This window comes from Gorilla gorilla, chromosome X, assembly GCF_029281585.2.
Source record: "Gorilla gorilla gorilla isolate KB3781 chromosome X, NHGRI_mGorGor1-v2.1_pri, whole genome shotgun sequence".
NCBI lineage: Eukaryota > Metazoa > Chordata > Mammalia > Primates > Hominidae > Gorilla > Gorilla gorilla.
Genome location: NC_073247.2, coordinates 37,206,046 through 37,220,466, shown reverse-complemented (window position 1 = coordinate 37,220,466; position 14,421 = coordinate 37,206,046). Strand labels below are relative to the sequence as shown.

Genomic DNA, 14,421 nt, shown 5'->3' with positions numbered 1-14,421 from the left:
CTAGTTTCAGTTACTTTATAATAACTTCAAAAGAATGTGGCAGCCATAGCTCAATATATCTGTACCTGAATCCAAAAGTGACCATGAACTCCATTGATTTAATAGTAATAGTCAAAAAGAAACCCAGAATATAATATAGTCTTTCTGAGAATTCCAAATAATTTCTTAAGGATCATATAATAAGAGATGATGTTGTAATTTGTTTTGTGATAATTTCATAAGCATGCTCTGCATAATCAGAAATATATACAGAAAATAATCGTAATAATGACAAAATATTTTAAAAAACATTTAATTCAATTTTAAAAATAAGTGCAAAAGGAATTTAAAATATTCAGGTTTTCCATGGTTCCATATAAATTTTAGTTTAGTTTAAAAAAAATTCTGTAAAAAATGCCATTGGGATTTTGGTAGGGATTACACTGAATCTTTAGATTGCTATGGGTACTATGGACATTTTAATGATATTGAATCTTCCAATCAATGAACATCATATGTCTCTCCATTTATTTATGTCTTCTTTAATTTCTTTCATCAATATTTATAGTTTTCAATGTATGAGATTTTCACCTCTTTGGTTAAGTGTACATCTAAGTATTTTATTCTTTTTGATACAATGATATATAAGATTGTTTCTTAATTTCCTTTTGGGACAGTTCCTTGTTAGTGTATAGAAATGCAACACTTCCTGATTTCAAAATTTTTTTAAAAATACAGTAATTAAAAACACTATAGTACTGATATAAAACAGACATATAGACCAATGGAACAGAATAGAGAGCCTGCAGCACTTCCTGATTTCAAAATATATTTTAAAAATACAGTGATTAAAAACAGTATAGTACTGGCATAGAACAGACATATAGACCAATGGAACAAAATAGAGAGCCCAGAAATAAACACACACAAAGAAGGTGAACTGATCTTTGACAAGTGTGCATATAATACACACAGGAGAAAGAATAGTTTCTTCAACAAATGGTGTTGAGAAAACTAGATATCCACATTCAAAAGTATAAAATTGCACTCATCTCACTTCAGACACAAAAAAATAAACTCAAAAGACTTAACCATAAAACCTGAAACTGTAAAACTCCTGTAGGAAAACATAGGAGAAAGCCTTCTTGATACTGGTCTTGGCAATGCTTTCTTGGATACGACATCAAAAGCATGGGCAACAAAAACAAAATAGTCAGTAAGACTACATCAAAATAAAAAGCTTCTACACAGCAAAGGAAACAATCAACAAAGTGCAAGGTAACCTACGGAATGGGAGAAAATATTTGCAAGCCATATATTGCACCGAAGGTTAATATCCAAAATGTATCAGGAAATCCTACAACTCAATAGCAATTAATAAATAACTCATTTTTTAAAAATAGGCAAAGGATTTGAATAGATATTTTTCCAGAAAAGATATACAAATGGCCAACAGGTATATGAAAAAGTGCTCAACATCATTACCAGGAAAATGCAAATCAAAACCACAATGAGATAACACTTTACACCTGTTAGAATGACTATCATCCAAAAATCGGGTAAGTTGGTGACTTTGTGGAGAAATTGGAACCCTTGTCCATTGTTGTTAGAAATGTAAAAGCATGAAGCCACTATGGGAAATGGTATAGAGGTGCCACAAAAAATTAAAACTAAAACTACCATATGATCCAGCAATCCCTCTTCTAGGTATATATCAAAAGGAATTGAAATTACAATCCAGGAGAGAGATCTGCACTCCTATGTTCATTCCATTCCAGCGTTGTTCACAATAGTCAAGATGTGGAAACAATGTAAATGTCTATTGATAAATGAATGAATAAAGAAAATGTGGTATACACATACAGCGGAATACTATGCAGCCTTAAAAAATAAAAAAATTCTGTTGAATGTGAAAAAATGAATGCCTTGAGGAGATTATGCTAAATGAAATTAAGTCAGTCATAGAAGGACAAATACTGCAGCATTCTACTTGTATAAGGTTTCAAAAATTTTCAAATTTAAGGAAGCAAATAATGAAATTTTGGGTGCCAGGAACTTGTGGGAGGCAGAAATGGGGAGTTGCTAATCAGTTGGTATGAAGTTTCAGTTAAGTAAGACAAGTAAGTTCTAAAGATCTGCTGTAAAACATTGTGCCTATAGTAAACAATGCTATATACTGTCCTTAAAATTCTTTAAGATGGTAAATCTCATGTTAAGTGTTAACTGCCACAATTAAAAAAATTAATTTAGGCTGGGCACCATGGCTCCCGCCTGTAATCCCAGCACTTTGGGAGGCTGAGGTGGGCGGATCACTTGAGGTCAGGAGTTTGAGACCAACCTGGCCAACATGACGAAACCCCGTCTCTACCAAAAATACAAATATTAGCCAGGCATGTTGGCATGCGCCTGTAATCCCAGACACTCGGGAGGTTGAGGCAGGAGAATCACTTGAACAAGAGGTAGAGGTTGCAGTGAGCAGACATCACGCCACTGTACTTCAGCCTGGGCGACAAGAAAAAAACTCTGTCTCAATAAAATAAAATAAATACATTTAAAGTATCATGTCCTGCAAAGCTAAAGGTTTAAAATGGAAATTTCCTGTCATTTAAAACAAGTTACATAATTTAAATTTTTCTCCTGACTGAATTAACTTGCATTAATTCTTTCCTTCTGACCCTCTGTATATGGATGCCATTCTCCTAGTTAGAAAACCCAACGGTTATTTTCTGGAACAATTGATAGGAAGAGTCTCTCAATCGGGGACAGAGGCATTCAATGTCTGGCAGAATGGAATGGAGAGAGAGATGAGGCTGAACATGGAGGCAGTCAGTGACGATTCACATGGTGAATGCTAAGACCTTCACCACTTTCTCCCTGTCCAGCAAGATTGTAAAACATTTTTAACTACAAGGAATGTAGTTAAAATGTAGTTTAAGTATGTAGTTAAATTTTTTGCCTGAAACTCCAGGCAAAATTCTGAAAAATTATATTTTGGGACACTCAATAACCCTAAAGATAAGAATTCCCACTTCTGATCATTTGAAGACTCTCCCAATTAAAAAGTCATCACCCAACTACCCCATAGTGAATTCTATCAGTAAATAAGTCTCCTTGTACACATACAGTCATACACTCAGCCAGTGCTGATAAGACATTTGAGAAAAGCCTCTAAAGTGAAACACAGGCACCAAAATGAAAAAAAAAAGTAAAATTTGTAAAAACAGAAATACACAGACAGCAGAAAATAAAGTCAATTTTTTAATAATTAGTAGTTTCAGTGTAATGTAAATGAAACAAAATATTTTAATCAAGTCATCATAGAATAAGAAGCAGCTCACTCTTGGACACTGAATGTAGGTTAACTGACATTAAAAATAAATAGCAGAACTAAAAAACAAAGTTGAGATCATTGATCATTTCCCCAAGTTTTAGCAAAAGAAAAGAGATGGGAATTAGCAGATAAAAGAACTGAAGATAGAACATCCCTTTTTTTTTTTTTTTTTTTTGAGATGGAGTCTCGCTCTGTTGCCCAGGCTGGAGTGCAGTGGTGCAGTCCTGGCTCACTGCAACCTCTGCCTCCCAAGTTCAACCAATTCTCTTGTCTCAGCCTCCCGAGTAGCTGGGACTACAGGCACATGCCAACATGCCCAGAATTTTTGTATTTTTACTAGAGATGGGGTTTTACAATATTGGTCAGATTGGTCTCAAACTCCTGACCTCAGGTGATCCACTCACCTCGGCCTCCCAAAGTGCTGGGATTACAGGCGTGAGTCACCGCGCCCAACCCCAAGAACATTTCTTTTGATAGAACTAGCAACTGAATAAGAGGTGTTTTAGCAATAGAGAAAAGTGAAAACAGAGTAAAGGGAATGCACCAATAATATTTTTTTCAGAACAAAGATCATCAATTTTTCTATGAAAGGATCCAAAAAAGATCAGTGTGATGGTGAATTAATATTCCTACATAATGTCCAGCATTTTAGTCACAATGACAAAAATGTAGTAGGGAACAACTAGACTGACCATTAGCTATCCTGTGAAACAACTCCCTTCAAAATTCAGAGTGATTTTTTTTAAACCTATGCTTCTATACTTGGCTGAATTATCCTTAACTGTGACAGCAAGGATATTTTCAGTCCTTGAAATAAATACACATATATATGATGTGCATATATGTGTGTATGTGCGTGCATGCACGTATATGCATGTATACATGCACACACATGCACATGTACTAATACATTTCTATTGATACATAAGTAAATAAATGAATACATAAATATATTGAATAACTTACTAATTCCAGTTTTGAGCTGTGTGTAAACATTCTTAAAATATTATTCTTGCATTTACTGGCAATCACAAGCACATAAAACCCACCATTTTTCTTTAATGCTCTGATCATTCATTTTATTATACAAATAGCACATTCACTATAGAACTGTTAAGATACATAGGCAATAAAAAGAAGAAAGAAACAATAATATGTTCACCCATTTAATTCTATTATTGCAAAATACATACATGTATATATATGTATACCCATATTTTTATATAATTTATTATTATATTTTACATACTATTATGGTGAGCATATTTATCACTTAATGATGTATCATTTTTCATTTTTACTTTTCTAATTTTAATTTAAAATTTTTATTTGTATAAATTTATGTATAAAATTACAAGTGTAATTTTGTTAAATGGATATATTGCATAGCAGTGAAGTCAGGGTTTTTAGTGTATTCATCACCAGAATAACATACATTGTACCTATTAAGTAATTTCTCGTGAAAATAATTAAATGCTTTTCAAACATGCAGAGTTCAACTGGTGTTCATTGAACATCTACTATGTTCAAAGGTTTATAAGAATAGATCCACCTTCTAGAGGCTGTAGGCATTCTTTGCCTCATGGCCCCTTCCTCCATATTCAAGGAGCAGTGTAGCACCTACTAAGTATGAGTAGGACTCCTAATTCTGTTGGTACATCTGCTTCCCTCCATCCTTGACCCTTCTGCCTCCCTCTTATAAGAACTCTTGTGATTACATTGGGACCACCTAGATGATCCAGGATATCTCAAGATCCTCAACTTAATCACATACAAAAAATCCCTTTTGCTGTGTAATGTAACACTCAGTGGTCCCACAAATTAGGACATGAACATCTTTTGGGGGACATTATCTTCCTGAGTGAGTGTCTGTCCTTAGTGCTGCCTCTGTCCCTGAGCTTCTTCTGGGATTAAACACTTCACTCTGAATTCTATCTCCTGACAAGGATGTTTTCTTCCAGTAGTTTACAAAATTATTGATGTTTGAGAATCTAATTTCTGCATCACCAGAAACTTTATATAAGATGAGGTTAGGTAGGAAACAATGGAGATTGGGAACAGCCCTGCCCAGTGAAGCCTGGGTGCCCAAAGTGACATGTGGCCACTGTGTGACAGGATGTAGGCCACACACTGGCACCACATTCTCCCTCCCTGGGCACCCAGTGATACTGTCTTTCCTATCCTTCCTCACAGTTAGGTGTGTCTTGGGATAAAGTTCTAGTTGAGTGAGTGTGAATAGGAGTGATAGAGGAATGTGGGAGGAATGTGTTTCCAGGTCTGGCCCACAAATCCTTCCACAAAAGATCCTCACTGCTCTTTTCCCTTCTGCTGGTAGATATTGATGTCCCTGGTGAGCATGGAAGCCACACATTGAAGGCAGCAGGATTTTGTCACCCTGGTTCCCAGAATGACTCTATGTAGCAGAGTTGGCTATATACCCTTGTATCAGCCACACTTCTAGCTTCTGTAAATTTGATGCCTTAACATCTGTCTTCCATGCATATGCCAGACACACCTTGTTGTACACAATTCAATAATATGTCTAAGCCACCTTGTCTTGGCCTCCTGCCTCCCTCATTGCTTCTCCTCCCCTTGGCAATAGCCAATAATCAGTAGCATTTCTGTACACTAACAGTGAACTATCTGAAAAAGAAATCAAGAAGGCAATCTGCCATGACCACTGGCTAAAATCAAAATCACTAAGAGAATAAATTTCAAATGCCTTCACCGCAAAAGAATAAGTATTTTAGGTGACAGGTATGTTAATTAGCTTGATTAAATTATTCCACATTGTTTTAATAAATCATAATATCACTTTGTATTCTAAATATATACTGCCCTGTAATATGTCAATTTACAATTAAAAATAAAAATTTAAAAAGAAAGGAAAACAATCCCATTTACAATAGCATAAAAAATTCTTACGAATACATTTAACTAGGGAGGTGAAAAACCTATACACTGAAAACTATAAAACAATGATGAAAGAAACTGAAGAAGACACCAATAAATAGAAAGATATTTCACTTTCATGTATTACAGGATGAATATTGTTAAAATTTCCATAGTACCCAAAGTGATCTACAGATTCAAGGCAATTCCTATAAAAATTCCAATGACATTTTTCACAGAAATAGAAAAATAATCCTATTATTCATATAGAACCACACAACACCCCAAATAGCCAAAGCTGTCTTGAGCAAAAAAGAATAAATCTGGAAGCATTGCTCTTCTTGATCTCAAAATATACTACAAAGTTACAGTTATTGAAACAGCAGATTACTGGCATAAAAACAGACATGTGGACCAATGGAACAGAACAGAGACTGCAGAAATAAATCCTTGAATTTACAGTAAATTAATATTTCACAAAGTTGCCAAGAACACACAATGGAGAAAAGATAGCCTCTTTAATAAATGGTGTTGAGAAAACTGAATATCCACATGCAGAAGAATAAAATTGGACTTTTATCTCACCTCATATACAGAAATAAACTCTAAATGGATTAAAGACTTGAATGTAAGACCTGAAACTATGAAACTCTTAGAAGAAAACATAGGGAAAAGGCTTCTTGACAATAGTTTTGGCAAAGATTTTTTTTTGATATGACTCCAAAATCACAAGCAACAGAAGCAAAAATAGACAAACGGGATTGCGTCAAACTAAAAAGTTTTGCACAGCAAAGAAAATAATCATCAGGGTGGATAGACAACCTATGAAATGAAAGAAAACATTTGGAGACCATACATCTAATAAGGAGCTAATATGTAAAATATATAAGGAACTCAAATAGCTCAATAGCAAGAAAAGAAATAACGTGATTTTAAAAATGAACATAAAACCAGAATAAATATTTCTCAAAATAAGACATACAAGTGGGTGATATATATTCTTAAATGCTCAATATCACTAATCAACAGGAAATGCAAATTAAAAGCACAGTGAGATCTTAATTCACATCTGTCACAATGACTATTACTAAAAAGAAAAAGACAACCAGTCTTGCTGAGGATGTGGAGGAAAGTGAACCCTTGTACATTGTTGGGGGGAATGTAAATTAGTAAATCCATGATGAAAAACTGCATAGAAGTTTCTCAAAAAATTAAAAATAGGGCTATCAGATGATACAGCAATCCTTCCTCTGGGTATATATCCAAAGAAAATAAAATTTGCGTGTTGAAGAAATATCTGTACTCTCATGTTCATTGCATTATTTGCAATAGCCAACATATAAAATCAACTTAAGTGTCCATTGACAGATGAACGGATTAAGAAAATGTGACACATACACACACATAGACACATACAATGGAATACTAGTCAGCTTTAAGAAAGCTGACAATGTCATTTGCAACGACATTGATGAATCTGGAGGACATTATGTTAAGTGAAACAAGCTAGGCACAGAAAGACAAACACCGCATGATCTCACTTTTATGAGGAGTCTAAAAAAGTTGAACTGATAAAATGAGAGAGTCAAATGGTGGTTACCAGGGGCTGGATGTAGGGGATGGAAATGGGGAGATACTAGTCAAAGGGTACAAAGTTTCAGTCAGACAAGAGGAATAACCTTTGGAGAACTATTATACAGCATGGTGACTACAGCTAATAATAATGTATTGTGTACTTCAAAATTGCTAAGAGAGTAGATTTTAAATGTTCTTACCACAAAAAATAACTATGCGAGGTGATGGATATGTTAATTATCTTAATTTAATCATCTCACAGTGTATACATACATCAAAACATCACATTGTACACCATAAATATATACAATTTCATTTGTAAATTATACCTTAATAAAGCTGGAAAACTAAAAATATCGTGATAGAATGTAACAAATAAATAGGTGAACAACTATACCATTAGGAAATTTACTATGGAGTAAGCAAAAATGTAGCCATAAGTAGTCTTCAAATATTTGAAAGGGTTGTCATTTTGAGAAGAAAGTAGGAAAGAAAGCATTTGTTTTGAAAAAGATCTAGAATCGGTGGGTTTAAGATAAAGGAAAGCAGGTTTCACTTCAACATGCCAGGCACAATGTCACCAAAGGAATTTTTGCACAGGCTATTCCCTGTGTGTGAAATGTTCTTCCTCAAAGTGACATCATAGTTAACTGTCTCCCTCTTTCAGGTCTTTGTCACATCAATTGTCACCTTCTCAAGGAAACATACTCTAATTACCCTATTTACAATTCTAATCTCTCTTTGGACAGTCCTGTTGCAGTCCTCTTACCTTGCTCTTTTCTTTAATTTTTTTCATTATAAAATGTGCCAAATTTAATATTCTACATGGTTGAGTGTGGCTCCACTAACTACCTGTGGATATTTAAATATAGATACTAATTAACTAAATTTAAATAAAATAAAATAAAGTGTTTCTTTAGATGCATTAACCATGTTCCAAGTGCTTAACATATGACTCCTGTCTACCATATTGAACAATGCAGATATTACAAGACATTTCCATAATGACAGAAAGTTCTATTGGACAACACTGTATTATATCATTTAGTACATTTACTGCCCTTCAGCTAGAATGCAAACCCCATGAAGACATGCCCTAAGAACATAGTAGGCATTCAATAAATATGTTTAATGAATTAATATATGAACAAAATGAGAAGCTGTGGGAAGAATATCAAATGAAACAATCTGGACCTGACCAGATTGTACACAGTACATCCTACATGGTACACAGAAGGCATACAGGAAAATTTGGGCATTTAGAATGAATAAATATGGATGCTGAAAAGAAAATCTATTTATCTAATGCCATTGTAATGGAACGAATATGGAAGGGTCTGATTTATAAATCTCTCTGAAATAAAAAATTTGATAGACCTGTCAAGCCGATGTCAGTTTGATTCAGCATTCTTAGCAGTGAGTTTGGAGTCTGCCAGATTTGGAAATCATGGCAGAGATTTGACTTGAGCACCCTAGGGATATGAGCTTATCAAATAATACCATGCAGACAGAAAGCTAAAGAAGTTGAAAAGAGAACTTTGGGAAAGATCTTACACACAAGATCTTAAGTATATTTTTCCTTGTGTTTTCAATGGTAGATTTCAAAAGGTTGTTTGGAATAAATACCATTTTATTTATTCTTTTAACAAAGTTGCATCATACAAGAGTGACCGCAACAAAAAGTTACAAGACATTATGATTCTATAACAATTGCTTCATAAGTATTGGGTCTGTCTCTCATTGTTAATAACTTATAAAGAGAGATATTTATAAACACAAGTGAGGAAACAATGATTCGTATTTTTTTGGTCATTTAATAATTTTAGCAGTACATTTTACTTCTATTTATTCTTTAACGTTCTTACTTCTAGACTATCTTAAGCACTCTTTAATAAACAGACTTCATGTGGAATCAGTAGTGTGAAAAATAGAAGATATTTTAATAAACAAATATGAGACTTACCTTAGCAACAACACTAAAAAGGCACTTGTTAGTGAATACTGTTTTTATTAACATTTGAGGGAATTTTCTGGTATTAAAAGTAAGGGATCTTTGTGTGATATATACACTTTATGGACTCGTTATCAAAAAAATAATAATACAACAAATGCAAAGGCCAAATCTTGGAAAGAGATTTTGGATAAGAATTGATTGTTCAGCCTGAATCTAGGCTTATCAGTATCAAATAAGGGCCAAGCTCTGCCATCATATATTTTACTCTTTAGTTTCCATTCTAGGGCAATGGAGAATAGCTATTAAGAGCTTGGCTTTTGGTGCTATATTACGTGGTTTCGAGCCCTGGTTCTGTAATTTCCTAATTGTACAATTCACACAGGTTACTTTATGACTCTGTTTTAGCTATGTGATGACAAAACAGTATTCTTTCATAACACTGTTTTCAGGCTTACAAATGAGATAGAATACTGCCTGAAACATTAAATGAACACCAAATAAATGGTAGTGATCCTAAGTTTGCCTTGGGGCCTCTTACTCTTATCTCCAAACTGTTATCTAGACCCTATATCTTCCAATCATCCACAGAAATTATTTTTATTCCATTTAACTCTTTTAAAATCCCTACTCCTTTTTTGGCTCTTTATCTTTATATGAACAAGTGAACACATCCATTTAAAAAATATTTTGGTGTAAATTCCCTCTCTCAATTATGGTCTAACTATCCTTTATATTTAAGCTTATATTCACATATTTCATTATTTCTTCAATTCATAGCAACCGGCTTACACCAAACCCTTATTCATCTCCCCACACACTCTAAATCAGTCACTCTTGTCTCACTAATGACACCAATTACTTCCTAAACACCAAATCAAATGAACACTTTATTGTTTTTATTTTTGTGAAATTTCTAACTTCAATACTATTCATCAGTCTTTCCTTTAGCTCTTTTCCATTAGTCTCCATGATACCGCTCTTCCTGTCTATTTGTCTTTCTGCTTTATTGGTAGCTCTTTCTCATTCAAACATATTGATTTTTCTTTTACTTATCCCTTATATGCTGGAACATTCTAGTCATCTGTTCTAAGAGCTATTCTCTTGCAAACAGTGTCTTACACAATGACTCCTGGCCAAATGTGCAGTGGGGACTAAAATTCAGCTTGCTTCTAGAATAAAAAGGCATAAAATATCTGGTTTTGATGAGGATGTTGAACAACAATAACTGTTATATGCTATTGGTGTGAGTGTACATTAACACACCCTCTGTGGAAAAATGCATATGTTTCTATTATTCTCAATATATTAATCTATTTTCTCAAGCCTAGAAACACATAAAATAGTTTCAGATTTGCTAACCCACAAGACTGTGAAAAGTAAGATTCCCAAATTGAGTTTATTATTTTTTATAATTCTCTGTGTTGAAATTTATATACCCTAAAATATAAAGATCTTAACTGTGAGATTTGATGAGCTTTGACAAATGTATACACATGCATACACTGGTGAAACCCACACCTCCATCAAGATGTACAATATTTCCATCTCCCCACAGATTTTCCTCATCCTCCTTTCCTGTCAACTCCCCAGAACCCTAATAACCACTTTACTAATTTGTTTCCCAATAAGTTAATGTTTTCTGCTCTAGAACTTCATATAAAAAATCATATACTATATACTACTTTGTGTCCAGATTCTTTTGGTCATTGTAATGTTCATGATGTTAAATGTATTTGTAGTTTAGTCCTTTTTCTTGTTGAGTAGTGTGCCTTTATATAATACACCATAATCTGTTTATTCATTCTCTTAACAGATATTTGAGTTACATCCAGTTTTTGCTATAGTGAATAAAACTGCTATCAACATTCCTGTACAAATGTTTTAGTGGGAAATAAAAAATTTTTCTTTTGGGTAAATACCTAGAAGTTGAATTACTTCATCATAGGATATGCATAGGTTTAACTTCATTAGAAACCTTCACACAGTTTTAAAAATGGTTGTGCCATTTTTAAAACAAAACAAAAGAAAAAACATTGCATTTGATTTCCTTCAGTTGCTCTCTATACTCTTCAATATTTGGTGATGTCAGACTTTTTCACTGTAGCCATTATTCATGTATGGCTGCATTGTGATGTCCCTGTTCAATCCTTTTGCCTATTGTATATAATTACTTTGCTGAGTTAGTGAAATTATTTATATATTCTGCATACCAATGCTTTGTCACATACAAAATTTGCACATAATGTCTCCAGGTCTGTGGCTTATGAATTAATTTTCTTAATTGTATCTCTTGATGAGAAAATGTTTTAATTTCAATAATATCTAAGGTAAAATTTTTGTCTCTGATGGTTATTGTTTCATGTCTTGCTAAGAAATCTTTGCCTACTTCAAGTTAGTAAAGATATTATACGTTTTCTTCATGAAGTTTTATATGTCTGGCTTTTTTTCTTAATTTGAGTGCAGGTACTGTTTATTAACCGACCAGCTTAGAAAAATAATCATGGTAGACACCTTAGTTCATTCTTCTAATAAGCCTGTTGATATCATCCTCCCTGTTGCCAGCATCGCCACCTTCTACAAAATGGGTGGTCTTTTTCTGCATTCAGCCTCGTGGAGAAGATAATTTGAAGGGCCACAGGAAGTTATTTGCTTCTTTGAAGCGTTTTCCAACAGTATAGATCTCATAAATCAGATCCTCCATGCAGATGATGCCATATTTACCAAGAGATCAAGCAATCAAAACATTATCTGTCAAAGCAATTCGCTTCTTACTGATTTTGCCATAACCATGCTTGTAGATTAGTTCATTTACTGACTTCAGATTTGGGTACCCACAGGCAATATATGGCTCTACAATCCTCAGCATGTTAATTGAAACCTTGTTGAGCTTCACAAAGGTCCATTGAAGATTTGACGAAGACGAAGAAGCTGCAACACCTTTCAGACCTTTGGGCTCAGACCATCGATACCTCTGATTCTGATAAAAAACACCAATTTGGGTTCTGCAGGTACATAGAAGTTGCCAGCTTTTCTTGCTATCCTTGCCATTCGAATTTCAGTTCTGTACATCTGCCTATATTCCTTGTGATAGTGCTTCGCTTTTTCTTTTCTTTTCTTTTTTATTTATACTTTAAGTTTTAGGGTACATGTGCACAATGTGCAGGTTAGTTACATATGTATACACGTGCCATGCTGGTGCGCTGCACCCACAAACTCGTCATCTAGCATTAGGTATATCTCCCAAAGCTATCCCTCCCCCCCACACCCCACAACAGTCCCCAGAGTGTGATGTTCCCCTTCCTGTGTCCATGTGTTCTCATTGTTCAATTCCCACCTATGAGTGAGAATATGCGGTGTTTGGTTTTTTGTTCTTGCGATAGTTTACTGAGAATGATGATTTCCAATTTCATCCATGTCCCTACAAAGGACATGAACTCATCATTTTTTATGGCTGCATAGTATTCCATGGTGTATATGTGCCACATTTTCTTAATCCAGTCTATCATTGTTGGACATTTGGGTTGGTTCCAAGTCTTTGCTATTGTGAATAGTGCCGCAATAAACATACGTGTGCATGTGTCTTTATAGCAGCATGATTTATAGTCCTTTGGGTATATACCCAGTAATGGGATGGCTAAACCAGGAAGAAGTTGAATCTCTGAATAGACCAATAACAGGATCTGAAATTGTGGCAATAATCAATAGCTTACCAACCAAAAAGAGTCCAGGACCAGACGGATTCACAGCCGAATTCTACCAGAGGTACAAGGAGGAACTGGTACCATTCCTTCTGAAACTATTCCATTCAATAGAAAAAGAGGGAATCCTCCCTAACTCATTTTATGAGGCCAGCATCATCCTGATACCAAAGCCAGGCAGAGACACAACCAAAAAAGAGAATTTTAGACCAATATCCTTGATGAACATTGATGCAAAAATCCTCAATAAGATACTGGCAAACCGAATCCAGCAGCACATCAAAAAGCTTATCCACCATGATCAAGTGGGCTTCATCCCTGGGATACAAGGCTGGTTCAATATACGCAAATCAATAAATGTAATCCAGCATATAAACAAAACCAAAGACAAAAACCACATGATTATCTCAATAGATGCAGAAAAGGCCTTTGACAAAATTCAACAACCCTTCATGCTAAAAACTCTCAATAAATTAGGTATTGATGGGACGTATCTCAAAATAATAAGAGCTATCTATGACAAACCCACAGCCAATATCATACTGAATGGGCAAAAACTGGAAGCATTCCCTTTGAAAAGTGCTTCACTTTTTCATAGATAAGCTTCCTCCTTGCCTTTCGAAGCAGCTTTTGGGCAAACTTCTTTCTCAGGCGCTTGATCTTCAGCTCTGTGAAATTTCTTCACTTTTTCTTAAGGGTTTCTGGCACAGCAGGAACCTTCTTCTTCATCTCTTCTATACCCTCCATGGTTCCAGCCAAAAACAGAGGCATGTCTGGCTTTTTTATATTTAGGTATATAAATCACATTATATCAATTTTTGTGGAGATTGTGAGGTAACGGTGAAAGTTGATGGATTTTCCATATCCTAGTTATTCCAACACCATCTGTTGATTATACTTTCCTACTGATGTGTGTATGTGTGTGTGCATGTGCACAAATGCCCATGTGTATGCCTAGGTCAAAAAATCAATTATTTGTCTAAGTGAGGGTA

At 34.5% G+C, this 14,421-nt stretch overlaps 1 pseudogene; it reads right to left on the bottom strand.

Annotated features, from left to right (window-relative positions):
- Window positions 1–12,200: 12,200 nt before the first annotated feature.
- Window positions 12,201–14,176, bottom strand: LOC101149877 (large ribosomal subunit protein uL30-like; annotated as a pseudogene).
- Between the last annotated feature and the right edge of the window lie 245 nt (window positions 14,177–14,421).